Source organism: Molossus molossus, unplaced genomic scaffold, assembly GCF_014108415.1.
Source record: "Molossus molossus isolate mMolMol1 unplaced genomic scaffold, mMolMol1.p scaffold_m16_p_19, whole genome shotgun sequence".
In the NCBI taxonomy this organism is placed as follows: Eukaryota; Metazoa; Chordata; class Mammalia; order Chiroptera; family Molossidae; genus Molossus; species Molossus molossus.
The window spans coordinates 35,244,232-35,260,543 of record NW_023425354.1 but is presented as its reverse complement, the minus strand read 5'-3'; positions in this window follow the sequence as shown (position 1 = coordinate 35,260,543).

The window sequence follows — 16,312 nt, the reverse complement described above, 5'->3', positions numbered from 1 at the left end:
CGCCAGCTGCTTCCTTCCCCGTCAGCTGCTCCTAAGTGACTGCTCAGGCGGCCCGGGTGTGCACTGGGGGGAAGGCACAGCAGCGTGGGCATCATGGGGTCTCAGGGGCCTGCTCACATGGCTTCCTGTGGCCACCAGTCCTGCTTGTGCTCAGTCCCAGGCCCAATGCACTGCTTTGGTCTCACCGTGGACTGCGGTTGGGCCCACCTGCCACTGTAACCTGGTGGAGCTGACTGAACCCAGCTGACAACAGGCAATTTTATAGAGTCGCTTGAATTCCTGAGTCCAGGCTCTTTGCCTTTGCAGGGCCCAGGAACACACCAGGAAGTTTTGTTCAAAAAAATGTAAATTCTCTTCTTAAAACGGTGCCATGGCTTTGGTCTGGAGCCCGGGGGTCCATGTTGTGCTTCTCCTCCTGAGCCATAGACTGCGCGGGGCACAGTGGGCGCCTTTCCCCATCGCAGTGAACCCCTCTACCACTGCGGAGAGCTGGCTGTGGCACAGGCCGCAGGATGACTTGCGCCACCCAGGTTTGCTGCGGACGCTCACGCTCACCCCGCCACAAGGGCAGCCCCTCCGCGTGTGGCCCGAGCAGTCTTCCCAGCTCTAGGGAAGCTGACTAACAGGCACAGCGCCCATTTTCTAATGCTGAGAGGCCAGAGATGCTGTCATCAGTCCCTGCTTCGAAGGGAATGTCCCAGTGTGGCCACAGACTAAGCCTATGGGGTGCTCCTGCGCTGGGGTGCTCCTTCAAAACTGTCCCAAATTAGGAGAAGGGAGCAATCACTGGATGTGGGGTGTCCCCAGAAAAGGGAGTGAGACCTTCAAGAAGCCCACTCCAGCCCTGGCCCGTTTGGCTCAGAGGTTAGAGCATCGGCCTGCGGTCCAGAGAGACCCGGGTTCAGTTCCCACTAAGGGCATGTACTTCGGTTGCAGTTTGTCTCCGACCCCCTAGTTGGTCATGCGGGTGGCAGCCACTCGATGTGTCCCTTTCATGTCGATGTTTCTCTCTCTCTCTCTCTTCCTCTCTCTCCCTCCCGCTCTAGCTGAACAAAAAATGGGGGGAAAAAATGTCCTCAGATGAGGATAACAAAAACAAAAAAAGAAGCCCACTCCCTACAGCCAAGGGCAATTCCTAGAGAGTCACTCAATGTGGCCAAAGCTGGGGGAATGGCTGCCTTGATCCTGACAGAGGATGGAGCTCCAGGCAGAATCCACCAACAGGATGCAGGCCTGGGCCAGAGGCATGACCGCTGAGGCCTGGCTCGTTCTGCAGCTAGCTTGTAACGAAATTATCAGAAATTCACCTTTTCTCAGCGGGCTTTCGTGTACCTGACCATAAAATGAGTTCTTGGACTAGACAGACGGCTTCTAATTGTCTGTGCATGAAAATCACCAGGGACATGTCTAAATGCACAGGTTCTCAGTCATCGTCCCCAAAGCTCAGTGTATCTGAATGGCGTGGGGCTAGGGAACCCTATGCCACCTCCTAGACAGGTTCTAGAGCTGGCTTGCCCTGGCTGGCTGTGTCCCTTCACAAGTCACTCCCTGGTAACGCAGGGATGAAGATGCCTGCCACAAGAGGATTACATGAGATAATGAGCAAGGAACACCGCAACAAAGGGGGGTGTGTGTTCAGCCCAGTTAACAGGCAGATTTGCACAGAGAGGCAGTTCTCACTTTTATAAGCTTTGATCTTTGTTCCAAATGAGGAAGGCATTTAGCTCCTCTAAGCCTCAGTTCTTTTATCTTTATAAGGAGCGTCATAGAAGCATTTATCTCAGATGTTGGTCTAGAGGATTAAATTGGACGACATCTGTAAACTCTGTAGTCCTGACACGAAGAACACACTCAACAAAAACAGCCGTCATTATTTATTGAACATTTATTGCTCGTCAGTTGCAATGCCATGAGTTTCCAGACTGTTTGTTCCCAGAAGTTCCAAGCAAATGGCTGATAGCAAGTCCAAGCTGGTTCTCTTCTGTAGAAGGGGTAGTGAGGCCCGGGGCAAGGGAAAACTCAGCAGAGCAGAAGGTTCAGGGGGCAGTCGGGGCACCTGGGCACTGGGACTCCCAGTCCTCCAGTGCCCTGTATGGCCTTCAGGATTTCATTCCAGTCCTTGGCCTCGGGGTTTCCTGTTCCGTTTTGTCATATCTGAGAAAGAAGTTGGTGGACTACACTGACTCCTTGGATCGTATTCCATCCTTTTTTTTTAAGTTTTATTTTTTTATTTCTATTAATTAATTTATTTGTGTTACAGATTTTTCTCCTTTTTCCCCCATTGACATCCTCCTCCCGATCCCCTCCCCCTGACCTCACTGCATTGTTGTCTATGTCCGTTGGTACACACACACACACACACACACACACATATATAAGTCCTTTGGTTTACCCCCCTACACACACACCTCCTCTGAGGTTTGTCAGTCTGAACCCTACTTCTGTAGGGTTGGGAATTTGGTGGATGAACAAAACGTGACCTTGAGATATGCATTCTCGTGGCCTGGCCAGCCAAGGACAAAGTATGCCTGAGAAAAAACAAAGGGCTTGGAAAGCCACCCACCAAGGTAGTGACTGTGTAGCCAGAACAGTAAGAAAGCTGGGTCAGCAGTGACTCTTTCTCAAGGACATGATCACCTAAAGCACAGCGTAACCAAGGGAACTGCTTTGGAAATCAATCAGGCTGCATCCAGAGATAGGAAGCATGTGCTCCCTTGTGATGCTCCCCCTCACTCCAAGTGGGTCTGCTTGTAGTGCATTGCATTGGGAGGACCCCCAGAAGACCTAGAGTCGGCACCCAACGTCGGGCACAAATACAGGCACCGTGATTTCAGGTGACCAGCAACGTAACGGTATGAGAAAGGGAATTAGAAGGGGAAATGGAGATCGGGATCCAAAGTAAAAGTACGCTCGGTTATCTCACGTCAGTGGCGCCTGGTTTGGGACAGCTGCCAGCACACCTCATGAGCATGAGGGGATTCCCAGTGAGACATCATGGGGTCGGGACTTTAAAGATCAGCAACTTCACGTGCAAGTCTCGTGCCAGCGGTTGAAAGCAGCTCAACGCTCTGGATCGGAGCGACAGCCCTTGCAGCTTTTGGGGGGATTGCAAGAGCACTGCCCATGGTTCCCTAAGGAGGGCACGTTTGATTCTGAAGTTGAAAGCGTTAGTAATGTTTTAAAGGATAAAAGTAAAAGCTTGCAAAAGGCATAAACTGTGAAAAATGTGTTGCTTGCATGACCTTTGCTCAGCCTTCTGTTGAGTACAGATTATTGGATTATCTGCAAGGCAATAGATCACCCAGCAGATGGAGGACGAGATACCAGACCAGTCCAACTGCCAAGTGGACAATGGGCCAAGCAGAGTAGTGAGCAGGAACAGCTGGAAGCTAGAAGTAGAGTATATAACCTACACCCCAACTGTTATTTAGGGTTGACTTCCCTTTTTTGGGAGCTCAGCCTGCCTGCACCCAGGCACATGCAATAAAACTGTTTTACTCTACATTGGCTGTGTGTTGTGGATGTGATGTCCCGCTGGCTAAGACCTTTTGTTTGGTGCCAAAACCCGGGAGGTCTGTGAGGATCCCACATAAGGGGTAACTACAGGTTCCCAGAGTCCAGTCCTCCTTTCAGACCGGGATCAATCACATCCTCAGCCAGATACCGGACCTCCAACCTTTCCTACCAATGGAGCATCAACACTGGACACTAACTCGCTGGTGAGTGTTTTTACCTACCTGTCTGATTCTCTGGGCTGTCCTGTTATCCCCCATCCGGGACATAAGAGAGCCAGGTCTCATGGTCACGTCTGTGTGCTCGTCCCTCCCGAAATCCAGCGCTGGTGGGACACGCTCCTCGGGAACCAGGTTCCCTCAGCTCACCCTATGTCTAGGGACGCCTGGTGTAGGTGAGGTGCACGTCTCTCTACTCTAGGGGCGAAGGGGGGACCCTTTCTTCTTCCACTAGTGTATCCATCAGACCGCTAGGCCACGACATCGCACACCGCAACAGGGACAACACCCCTAGGATGTCTCCTAAAAACCTGCAGACCCTAGGGCTCGCTCAGGACTTACATCCCAAGCCACTCCCTTTCTACTGCAACACTGCGTGGCCTCAGTACAAATTAGACAATGGGTCACGATAGCCTCAGAAGGGCACTTTCGACATTCTCACCGACCTAGACAATTTCTGCCAAAGGCAAGGAAAATGGTCTGAGGTTCCTTACATCCAGACCCCTATGCACTCAGATCACACCCCCTTTATGAGATTCTTGCTCTCCCTCTTAAATCTTCCTACTCCACTCTAATCCTCCCAAACCTCCCTCTGAAGATGGTGCACTAACTTCTCCTGTTTCCTCCTGTGACCCAGCTGATCTCCCTCTACCTCCTTCTCCCTCAGCCCCTCCGGCAGGGCCTCCTCCTCCGCCCCTTCTGCGGGCCCCCACCCTACCCTGAACCTCCCACTCCACCTCCAGTTCCCTCACACACACTATTGGAACCATCTCTGGTCCCTCTCCATCCCCTACCTCAGCCCCCGTTTTAGATGCCCCCCGAGGGAAGCAGCGGGCGCTGAAGGGATGGGCAGAGGTCATGTCCCCTTCTCTCTCTCAGACTTGTCCCAAATAAATAAAAGACTGGGATCCTTTACTAATCCCACCAATTATACTCAGGAATTCGAGTAACTTATCCAGTTCTATGATCTAACTTGGAATGATATTCTTGTTATTCTTTCTTCCACCCTTAATCCGGAAGATAAAAATCGAGTCTGAGTTAACGCCCAGGGCCATGCGATAATCTGAGCCGACAGGCCCCCACGAACCTGTAGGAGCCGAAGCAGTCCCTGCCAGTCCCCGAGGTGGGGTTATCAGGACAGTGGGGCGGAGAGGAAAGCCAGGGACCATATGGTGATATGTCTCATTGAGGGACTTAAAAAAGCCTCACACAAGGCCATTAACTGTGAAAAACTGTCTGAAATGACCCAGGAAAGGAATGAAAACCCTGCAGCCTTCTACCCCCCTGACACAGGCCATGTGAAGATGCACTAACTTAGACCCACTAGCCCAGAGGGACCGTCATTTTAAACCTGAGATTTATCTCTCAGTCAGCCCCAGACATTAGGAGAAAGTTACAAAAACTGGAAGATGACCCTTAAACTCCTCAATGGGAACTTCTAAATCTAGCCTTTAATGTTTTTAATAATCGAGACAAAGAGGCTAAACAGCAAATAGCAGAATTCCAAAAGCTTGCCTCGGCCATCAGAGGCCCCACTAATCAAAGGGGTCAGCAAACCCCTTCAGGGGACAGAAAGGTACCCACCAGAACCAGCAGAGCGAACACAGGGTCCCTGCCTTAAATGCAGTCAGACTGGCCTTTGGGTGAGGCAGTGCCCCAATCCCTGACCACTGCCTAAGCCATGTCCTCAACGTGGAGGGCCCCACCGGAAGTCGGACTGCGGACAGACTGCGCAGTCGGTCCTCATCCCTCCCTCGGGCCGGTGGAACAGGCAATCCAGGCCTTGAACTGATTGGCCTTGCGGCTGAAGACTGAAGGTGCCCGGGAACAGACGCCCTGACTGTCATCTTGAACTCCGAACCTCAGATAACTCTGATGGTAGCGGGTAGGCCAGTTTCATTTTTAATCGATTCGGGGGCAATCTACTCTGCCCTCCCTGAGTTCAGGGGACCTCTTCGATGCTCTGGGGTTTCAGTTGTGCCAATCGATGGCCAAATATCACAACCCAGGGCAACCCGACACTCACTTGTTCTTCAGGCCCTTATATCTGTCTCCACTCTGTTTTAGTGTTACCTGCCCCACTACCTTGTGAGGGTGGGACATTCTATCTAGACTCCTTGCTACTTTAACCTTTGCTCCACCCTCCCCACCAATCCCTCTCATTCTTTACTTTGCCTCCTCCAAGAAATCTACTTCCTCTCCTAACATAACCCCCCTACCATTATCTCCAGAACCAGGTAATCCCACAGTGTGGGACACATCCCTCCCTTCTGTAGCTAAGCCATATACATCAAGATAGCTCTCAAAGATCCATCATTTTTCCTGTCCCAGAAACAGTACCCTATGCCCCCAGAAGCCCATAAAGGACTGAAACCTGTCTTAACTTGACTCTTAAAGAAAAATTTACCCACCCTACCAATTCTCCCTATGATACTCCCATTTTGCCTGTACGCAAGCCCGATGGGTCTTACCGTCCGGTACAGGACCTCCGCCTCGTAAGTCAGGCCATACAGACAATACACCCAGTTGCTCCTAACCCATATACCCTTCTCTCCCAAGTCCCAGCTAACACACAGTTCTTTATGTCCTAGACCTTAAAGGTGCTTTTTTACTATTCCCTTACATCCAGAGTCCCAAAACCTTTTTGCTTTCACCTGGACTGAGCCAGACACCGGGCAATCACAACAGCTAACCTGGCCCGTTCTCCCTCGAGGATTTCGGGACAGTCCCCATCTCTCTGGGCAGGCCGCAGTCAGGGACTTGTGGCAATTAGACATAAAAGGGTCCACTCTTCTTCAGTAGTAGATGACCTTCTCTTTTGTAGTCCCACCAGAGAGGATTCTGAAAATCATACTGCCTGTTTATTAAATTTCCTTGCAGAAAAAGGGTACCAGGTTTCCCCTAAAAAAGCTGAACTTACAACTAAACATTTCTGCCCCCGGGAGAGGGATTGCTATTCAATGCCTAAACCCAGCAAAACAGAGTGTCTTATGGGCAGTAGGCTTTGTCACCCCAGCCAATACCTTAATCCATTCCTTCATCCCTAATTCAACCTCATCAAGCCTGAGCCCAGAAGCCATCATAGGGCAAAAAGGGGAATTGGACTCCTCATAGCAGGAGTCATAGCTGTAATCACCACTGGGGGCCTCGTGGGAGGAATTACTTATAATGCCATAACAGCAAAAAACGTAACCGCCACCATGGCAAATATAGGTAGAGATACAGGTGAAAATTTCAAACTTCTTTCAAAATCCCTCAACTCTCTTGTTTGCATGGTAATAGATAATCACATTGCACTAGACTATTTACTAGCCAAAGAAGGAGGTGTATACATGTTAGCAAATACATCTTGTTGCATCTATGTTAACTCAACCGGCCTGGTTGAGGAGAGGACACAGTGAATTCTAGATAATGCCCAGTGGCTAAAAGAGTTCAGTCAGGACCACCTAGCTCAATCTATCTGGACAAGTATAGAGGCAGCCTTGCCTAAACTAACCTGGCTACTCCCTTTCATAGGGCCCCTAGTATTAGCCATCTGATTATAGCTTTCCGGACCCTGCCTCTTGCACCTGATTACTAGGTTTGTACAAAATTGACTGTAAAAGTGTAGTCAACCAGATAGTTGGACAATTTGTTCTAGCATAGGTAAAGGGACCCTATCGCCCCATCCTCCAAGCAATTATCTAACACCTTTTTTTTTAGGAGTCCATGACAACCTCACACCTGCATGAAGTAGACAAAAAGAAACTTCGCCCCCTTTCCCTTTTTATCATCATTATAAGATAGGAATGAAAAAATTAGTAACATTTTAAAGGGTAAAGGTAAAAGCTTGCAAAAGGTAGAAATTGAGAAAAACGTGTTGCTTGCATGACCTTTGCTCAGCCTTCTGTTGAGTGAGGATTGTTGAATTATCCACAAGTCAATGTCACCTAGCAGATGCAGGACCAGATACCAGACCAGTCCATCTGCCAAGTGGACAACGGGCCAGGCCGAGTACGTCAGCAGGAACTGGCGGAAGCTAGAAGTAGAGTATATAACCTACACCCTAACTGTTATTCGAGGCTGACTCCCTTTTTTGGGCTCAGCCCGCCTGCACCCAGGCACATGAAATAAACCCATCTTGCTCTACATTGGCCTTGCGTTGTGGATGTGATCTCCCGCCAGGTCAGACCTTTTAGAAGTGTGGTTCAAAGAGGGGGAAACTTTTAGGGTGCACAAAGATTTGGGGTGTGTAATCTCTCCACCTCAACCCTTCTCTCGTGGTGACTGGTATTTACAACATTGCAGCCACTAAGAAAATCAGTCCTAGCAGTGTGGCGGCTCCAATTTCCCCTTCGGAGGAGACTCCAGAACCAGCCGCCCCTCCCTCCATTGTCATCAAAGGAGGAAGGATTTCCTCTCCCTCTTCCACCTTTTCTGGAGGGCCCCTCAGCGTCTGAACGCCCAGCTACGGAGAGCTAGCTTCCAGAAGCTAGAAAAGCTGGAGATTAGACATAATAAGCTAAAATAAATAAATGCATACATAAATAAATGCATAAATAAATAAATAATAAGAGTAGTTTTGTCTTAAAGGAAAACTGTCTGGTTGTGCCAGGATGTTAAAGGAAATAGTAACAGGTGTGCAGTAAGTTGTGGAAGGCTTGGGGGGAAGTGCACTTTACTTGTCCTGCTTGACAACACCTGCAAATCATGGGTTTAAAGAGACAATGGAATGCGTTGCTGTTTTGACCATATTAGATCAATTTTAGTAGATGCATTCATAAGAGAGAAAAAAAGACTAGTTGATCTTTTCCTGTAAAATGTTCCTGCTCAAATGAGCTCCTACTGAAATGTATAGAGTTACCCAAGGGAAAGATGAGTTTAGTGATGGGAAGGTCCGGTTTAATAATGAAGGGGATTCAAGTGATGCCAGGGCTAATTGCCTCAGATTATGCAGGGAAGATTAAGTGTTGCTTAAGGCAGCGGGTTTTCATGTCCTAACACCAACCGAATAGCCCAGCTCCTTTTGTTACCTTACTGGGGCCCCGGAGCCACCGCCACGGGAGGAGGGAATGCGGGGCTTGGGAGCACTGGTCAGGGTGATGTTCTCTGGACGGCTGCTATTAACCCAGGGAAGCCCTTGCTCTCCATTAAAACACAGGGGCAACTATTTTCAGGATTAGTAGACACAGGGGCCGACATTTCTGTTATAACAATGAGAGAATGGCCTGAGAAACGGCCGGAAGCCCCCGTACCCCTGTTAGTGACAGGAGTGGAGGAACTCGAGCTCCTCAGCAGAGTCTTCGCTCCCGTTCCTGTGTAGGTCCGGACGGACAAAAAGGATGGAATCAACCCTGTGTCACGGAGTTTCCCTTAAATCTGGGGAAGGGATCTCCTCTCAATGGGGAATTATTATTCCAACCCAGCCTTTTGGCTAGGGGTCACTGGTAAAATCCCCCTCTATTCATTAGTCTGGAAAATGACAGAGCCAGTTTGGGTTGACCAGTGGCCCTTAAAAGGGGGAAAATTACTACAAGCAAACAAATTAGTAAAAGAACAATCGGAAGCAGGTCATATAGAACCTTCAGTCAGTCCCTGGAACGCCCCCATTTTTGTTATTCCTGAAAAAGGTGGTAAGTAGGAATTACTGCATGATTTGAGGGCAATCAGTACTGTCATAGAACCCACGAGAGCACTACAACCTGGCTCCCCAATCCTACAACGAGTCCTGAAAAATGGCCTGTAATTGTTATAGATCTTAAAGATAGTTTCTTCACAATCCCTTTAGTCCTTACAGATCGAGAGAAATCCGCTTTCTCTGTTCCCTACACTAACAGCAGTGAACCAATGCAACAGTTTCAATGGAAGGGACTACCCCAAGGAATGATGAATAGTCCAACAATTTCTCAATGCTATGTCCATCATGCTACTGAACCAGTAAGGAAACAATTTCTTACCATTTATCTATACCAGTATATGGATGATATTTTGTTAACCGCCTCTACCCCAAAAGAATTGAATCAGGCCCGTGTAATGCTTGAGGAGATTTTGAAAGAGGCAGGATTACAAATTGCTCCATGCAAGATACAGCAGTTAGAACCTTGGCAGTACTTGGGGTGGATACTTGGGGCAAGAACTATTTGCCCCCAGAAACCTACCATCCCAGTACAGGTAACAACTGTAGATGAATTACAAAAATGATTGGGGGCCATCGACGGGCTTTGACCTATGCTTGGTATCACTACTCAGCAGTTAATTCATTTCTTTAACACTCTCAAGGGTGATCCAGCACTGAATTCTATCAGTAGAGGCGCAACAGGAACCTGGGGAAATAACCACTCAAATGAAAAAAAAAAAAGGAAATATGGATGAAACCCCTGTGAATCAACTTTCTCTGGCGATCTATACCCTTAATTTTTTTAATCACGATCTCTTCGATACCATGGCTGCGGAGCAAGATATTCAACAAAAAGCTTTGGCCAGAGGGCCAAGCCTTTGATCCTGTACTGGGATCCACAGCGGGGGCCTGAATGGCAGGATTCTGCAGAGTCATTGGAGTGGGGGCGGGGTCGGCCTGTATTTTGTCTCCTAGAGTCTCTAAGTGGTTGATGGCTCCGTGGATAAGACCTTATCATGAGTTGGAAGGACCCGCCCTTCAACCCGGTTCCTCAGATGGTGCAGCTGACCTTGGATGCTAATTGTAACACCCACTTATTAGACAAAGCATTAGGACACCCTCGTAAAAGGAGGTTCACTGGGTGGTTTATAGCATTCATAATTCCAGCCATAGTCATTGCTGTTACCACAGCTATGTCAATCACGGCCTTGGCAGAATCGGTCCAAGCAGCACATACAGTGGCTGAAGTGATGACCAGTGTTACTGAAGGTATGTTATCCCAGAGATTGACCAAGGGATTCTAGCTCAATTAGGTGCCTTAAAGGCAGCTGTATTCTGGCTGGGAGAGTGTGAAGAGGCCTTGGCCACTAGCTCTATGTGATTGGGAGTTCCGTCATAGTTTGTGTAACCTCCCGTAATTGGATGATGGTTAAGCAACACCTACGAGGAGCATTTGCTGGCAACCCTGGAGGGCGAATAACTAATCTAAAAAAGGCTCTGGAAACACAGTCAGTAGATGTACAACAGCTTGCTCAACAGGATGTTTTGAAGGCAATTTCAGACAATGCCCAATGGCTCAATCCAAAGCATTGGTTCGAGAGTTTCAATCTTGGAATCTGGATTTTTACTGCTATTGGTTGTCTTCTTGTTTGTGTTGGCCTCGTAGTACTCTGAGGACTCTGGCGACTGGTGTCCTCTATGCAGAAGACTGAGTGATGACACTCCTGACCACCGCAGCCGAGGCGATTCCTCAATTACAAGAAAACAAAAAAAAAGGGGAAATGTAGGGTTGAGGGTTTGGTGGATAAACAAAATGCAAGCTTGAGATATGCATTCTCAAGCCTGGCCAGCCAAGGACAAAGTATGTGGGGGAAAGAAAGCCATCCACCAAGGGAGTGACTGTGTAGCCAGAACAGTAAGAAAGCTGGGTCAGCAGAGACGCTATTGCAACGACATGATTACCTAAAGCACAGTGTAACCAAGGGAACCTCTTTGCAAATAAATCGGGCTGCATCCAGAGATTGGGAGCATTTGCTCCCTTGTGATGATGCTCCGCCCCCCCCCGCCCCCCCCGCCCCCAGCCATGTCTGCTTGTTGTTCATTGCCTTGCGATGACCCCTGGCTGGCCGAGAGTCAGCAACTTCTATGTCTCCGGGTTTATTTTGTTATCTGCTTATTTTGTTCACTATGTTCCACAAATAAGTGAGATCATGTGATATTTGTCTTTCTCTGATTGGCTTATTTTGCTTAACATAATACTCTCCAGGTCCCTCCAGGTCCTCTCAAAGGATAAGAGATCTTTCTTTCTCACAACTACATAGTGTTCTGTTGTGAAAAAGTGCCACCGCTTCCTTATCCACTCATCTACTGATGGGCACTTGGGCTGTTTCCAGATCTTAGCACTTGTTCAATTCTTTCTTTACTTGTGTGCTCTCAGAGGAAATCTGAATCTAACTATAAAACAAAGTTGGGATTTCTGGATTTTCTGGCTGCCCTTCCACAGGCCGTTCTTATTCCCTAGGGACCAAGTAAGAAGCCCGGAGATCTGTTTCCACAACAGGGGACTTACTTCCTGCTCCCATCAGTTATTCTTGTTCCTGTGCAACAGCAACAGAGACTCTGATTCAAATCTGCTTTAGATGAGTGCTGGCCGGGAGGTCACCGAGAGGGGGAACTGAGGAAGACTCCGCAGAGCACCCTGCAGAAGGCAGCGGACGGAACAGCTGCTCAACCCACAGTCAGAAACGGGGTAAATGTTTCACTGGATGTTCTGTAGGCGGCAGAAAGCTGAAGTTCAGGAGGGAAACTGCAAAATGAAAACAGCAAACTGCCTGGCGTCACTGAACACTGGCCCAGCTATGACACCAGCATCACCCAGCGCTTGTGGGCCCTGGAACATACCAGCCACATTTCTCTGGGGCCCAGAGCATTCGTCACATCTGATCCTTGCCCCTGTATCTGGGACCTCTTCCCTCTAGCTGACATTTCTCCTGTTCCTTTTCCACAACCCAGGCACCCTGGGTCCTCTCCCCACTGGATCATGTTTGGAAGCATGAGGCAGTGTTGGGGGAAAATGGTGAGGATTCCATTTTCTTATGCTTTGAGTCCCTTCCCAGTGACCCCTAGACACACTTTTTCTGGAGTCCCTGCGTAATAACTGTTCAACTTAATGAGAACTTACTATGTGCTCGTAGTCATACGAGCACTTGTCAGTCCAGTTACCCTCTCAACTTATATCACCCTCATTTTCAGAAGTGGATACTGAGGTCCAGATTCTTGTTCCTCACTTCCCTGAGTCCCCTGCTTGAGGAGCATGGGGCTTTTGTCTAGTGGACACAAACAGGCACTTTCCCAAGTCCCAAAACAGGGGCCCTCTGGGCCTTTGCCTCAAAGAAGGACATTCCTAGTGGGGAGGGGCTGCACCAGTCGAAGGCCATCATCCTTGATCCATTGATCTGACATCTACAAGGTGTCCCGTCCCCTCTGGGCAGGGCCCCTGTGCCTTCCTTCACACCCACAGGTCATGAATAGATCTGCAATGAGAATTGTCTGCTGGGGCAGAGGGAGCCTAGTCAGGAACAGGGATGAGCACAGAGTGCCGGGATAGCTGGACAAAGTCTCTGGGAGGCCTCCAAGCCTGTTTCAGGCAACGTTTTTCTCTAATGCCCTCTTGCACAGTTCCCCTTTTCTGCACCAACTGTCCACTAGAGGGAGCCAGTCATCTGCAAGTAGAAGTCGTGAGTGGGCTGCGTTCAAACCTGTCCATTAATATCATCTGCAATCCCCTGTTTTGATGTGTATATTATAGGGGAGAGGGCTTTAATTGGATTAGCACATCTCACACCATGCTTTTCCCTGGAGTTTTAGGTGTAAGAGGTAGGGCCCCCAGCTTCTGCAGCTCACAGGCCTCTCCACTTGCTTTGCTGATAGATGGGATTCCCCATATGAAATCACTTGAGGAAACACTTTGTCAGCTAAACCAAGGTTTGCAAATCACAGCACTTCAAATTCTTTACCTGCCCCCCAACTTTGACACCCTGTGCTGCTAAGATACAAGAGCTTTATTACTGTAGAATTCCCGGAGTCCTTTGTTCAGCCGAAGTTCTAATTTAATGCCACCCTGGGTCTCACAGAGTTAGCAGGATATAGCAATGTAGAGGCGTGGCAAGCTTCTGGTTGGGGTCCCAGCCACAGTGCTGAGCCCCTTGTGGGGATACTGCCAGGAGGTGGAAACAGGAGGAACTTGGGATCTGCTCATCTCTCTTATGACCACTTTTTCTTTCTTCCTTCCCCTTCGACGGAAGGTATTTCATTGAAGAGAATGTGGAGCCCCTAGGATACAACTCAGAGCATTTCCTGTTCTCCAACTGGGCATGCCTAAGTCCCAAACTAAAGGAGTCTGTTTGCCTACGCGCATCAAAGCCCAATCAAACACGAACAGGAGCTTGAGGCAAAGAAAGTAAAGCTTTATTTATCAGTTAAGAAAATGGCACCAAGCCGGGAGTCACAAGTAAGCGCATGCAGAGACTGGCTCCCGGATGGGTTATATAGGGGGAAATCATTAACCATGGCGGGGTTAGTATCATGGTCTCTACTGGCTGGATGGCACTAGGGTAGGAGATGGCTGATCATTGCCTCTGGTCCCGATGGCATCGCTCTGAAGGTTTTGCAAGGGTGAGGTCGGTGGGGTCATTCACTTTTCTGGATCTGGAGCTGAAACACAATTGAGGCCCAGATGTTATCTTTAATTTGACTAAAACTCTGTCTCTGGGGTCAACAGAGATTATTTGATGCTGACCAGAACCTTATTGTCCTGAGAGCTTAGATTAAGGCAGTAGACATGCAAGGGAGAGGGAGTTGGGTAAACCCGGGTGCTCCTAGCTGGATAAGGCCCTTTGATTCGACAGGAAAAGAAGATAATTAGATTAAAGAAATACAGTTTCTGCTTACAACTCACCTCCCATTCCTATCTCACCCACTTTGGCCTCGTGCCCAGATGGAAAATGTGCTCAGTTCCAGCCCAGCGGTTTCCTCTCTTACTTCCTGGAAACCTCCCCAGGAGCCGGTGCCTACGCTGCAGGTTTCAGATCCCATTTCATCACTCCTGGCCAGGGCCCCGGCTTCCCTTGCAGCCTCCTCACTTTCCATCTCCTATCAAATAATGAATCACAGCTCTAAAAAAAACAAAAAAGTCAGACCAGCCTGAGGAGCAGAGAGATGGAGACAAACCCGAAACCTCCACGGTTTTAAGAAGTGGGGGCTCTGCTCCCTTTGAATGTCCTTTTGACTTGGGTGGTCCTCATGAAAGTTCAAGACAGACAGGGTGGGTCCAGCCCAGGGCTGTCGGTGCCCAGCGTCAGCTTGCTGGGACTCAAGGACTCCAGTCACCCGTCCAGCACCAGCCCGCAGCCATTTCTTTCCTCACCTGCCCACCACCCCAGTGAAAACCTCCCTCCCGATCTATTGCGATAGCCTCCAGAATCGCCCCTACCTCTAGTCGCCCCACCTATCTATCCTCAGCCTGGGGAAATACGAATATTATGTAAACTGAGACCTCAGAAGAAGCCTATGTGACTGCAGGCTTCATAGTCCGTTGACACTCCTCAGTGAAGAGATGTGAGCACGACCTGTCTTAAAAGATGCGGTGAGATAAGAAGATGGCTCTAGCCCTGGCCGGTTTGGCTCAGAGGTTAGAGAGTCGGCCCATGGACCAGAGAGTCCCGGGTTCAGTTCCTGCTAAGGGCACGTACCTCGGTTGCGGTTCATCCCCAGCCCTAGTTGGGGTCGTGTGAGTGGCAACCAGTCGATGTGTCTCTCTCACATTGATGTTTTTCTCTCTCTCTTTCTCCCTCTCTCTCTCCCACTCTATCTGAAGATAAATGCAAAAATGTCCACAGGTGAGGATAAAAAAAAAAGATGATTCTGCAGAGCGAGTTCAGGATGGACTCAGGACAGAAGGGGACTGGGCAAGAAGCAGAAATCTCTTCTGTCTGGGATTTGGTCCAGGAATAGGAGAAAAGTTTAGAAATTTTAGAGTGCACACTTGGAGTCATTTTTAGAGGATCTTGAATGTCAAAATGGACAAATTGAATTCAATTGTGGAGGTGATAGAAAGCTACGGAAGGACTTCCAGTCAAGATGGCAGGTAGGTAAATGCGGTATCGCCTCCTCCCACAACCACATCAGAATTACAACTAAACTACAGAACAACCATCATTCAAAACTATCTGAAATCAAGCTGAAGGGAAGTACTACAACTACGGAATTAAAGAAGCAGCCACATCAAGACTGGTAGGAGGGGTGGAGGCAGACGGGCTGGTCCCAATACCCATGTGTGACGGATAAAAATCAGGAGGGACACCTTGGCTAGGTTGGTCCTCCCTGAAGAATGAGGGGTCCCCATCCTACACCAGGCACCCAGCTCAGGGTTCCAGCGCCAGGAGAGAAGTCCGCATAATTACTGGCTGTAAAACCAGCAGGAACTGAGGCTGAGGGAGGCTGAGGCTCCTGAAGCCCCAGGCAGCTCCTCTTAAGGGGCCCGTACACGGACTTACTCAGACTTGCTCCCTCGAAGCTTGGAGAGGAGGGAGCTTGAAAGGCACCAGGGACATACAGGGAAGGACTGAACTGTTTGGTCTCAGGACGAGGGCTGGAGAGGCAGCTGTCTCTCAGACAGATGTGCTGGTGGAGGCCTTTGTTCCCTTGGTGAGACCTTCCCCAGGGCAGCAGACGGGGCACTGTATCTGGGACTCCAGCAACCTGCACACACTATTTGCCCTGCCCTGGTGATTCCCTGAGGCCCTGCCTAAACCAACCTTTATGCCCATCCGAGCTGTTTCCAAAGGTTTTACCATAGAATTGGCCTGTCTTGGATTCTGCTTCAGAGTTTCCTAAAGTCTCTCAAACAAGCAGCATCTGGTCTCAGCGAGCCCCAGACCTCTCATTAAGTGGCCCCAGGCCTGGCACTAGAAGCAGGCAGGCTTGG